Here is a 907-nt window from a genome sequence, read left to right as displayed (position 1 = left end):
GGAGGGCATATAATGCCGGGTGGGGCTTGATCAAGAGCAATGTATCCGAGAGGAAATACTGAGAGCTGAATGGAGGGTAAACATGATAGTGGGATAAAAGGAAGGTGAAAGGAAACAGAGGAAAGAAATAGGAAGAAAAAGCTATTCATAGAGGTATAGCTATAGGCATGTATATATGTAAATATATTAACTTATTAAAAAGGGATAGAGGCCAATGTACATATATTTATACGATAAGTATTAAGATAGCAGACGGACTTTGGGCCTCTACTCAAAGCCTCCCTTAATGCAAGAATTCTTTGTTCTGTTAACCTGGCACTATTTGATACTCACTTTCCCAACATGATTGCTGAAGACAAATGGGTGCATAAGCAAATGTGGTGAAGAGAGCAGATGGTGCCCGGTTATCAAAAGATATAGCATCTGGGGTCTTAAAAGCTCAAAGTAAAACAAGTGGTCATTTAACTCAGAAGCCACAAAGTCCACATGGAAGAAGCACACCAGCCTGTGCAATTATGAGGTATCAAAGGGATCAGGTATCAGGCATCTAAGAACAAAAAATGATTTGATTGTGAATGAGGGGAAGTGCAGAGTGGGGACCCAAAGCCCATCTGTAGGCAACCAGATATCCCCTTACGGAAGGGTTGCAGGGAGGATACGAGCCAGTCAGGGTGCAGTGTAGCAACAATGAAACATACAAATTTCCTCTGGTTCCTAAATGCTTCCACCCTCTCCCCCACTCCCCCTTTTTCATGATCCCAATTCTACCTTACAAATCTGGTTACACCAGAGGATGTACACTGGTACAGACAGGAACTGGAAACACAGGAATCCAGGACAGATGATCCCCTCAGGACCAGTGGTGAGAGTGGCGATACAGGGAGGGTGGAGGGAGGGTGGGGTAGAA

This window comes from Echinops telfairi, unplaced genomic scaffold (assembly GCF_000313985.2).
Source record: "Echinops telfairi isolate 266 unplaced genomic scaffold, ASM31398v2 ScPeMD7_7468;HRSCAF=8506_0, whole genome shotgun sequence".
NCBI lineage: Eukaryota > Metazoa > Chordata > Mammalia > Afrosoricida > Tenrecidae > Echinops > Echinops telfairi.
Note: the sequence above shows the minus strand (reverse complement) of the source record.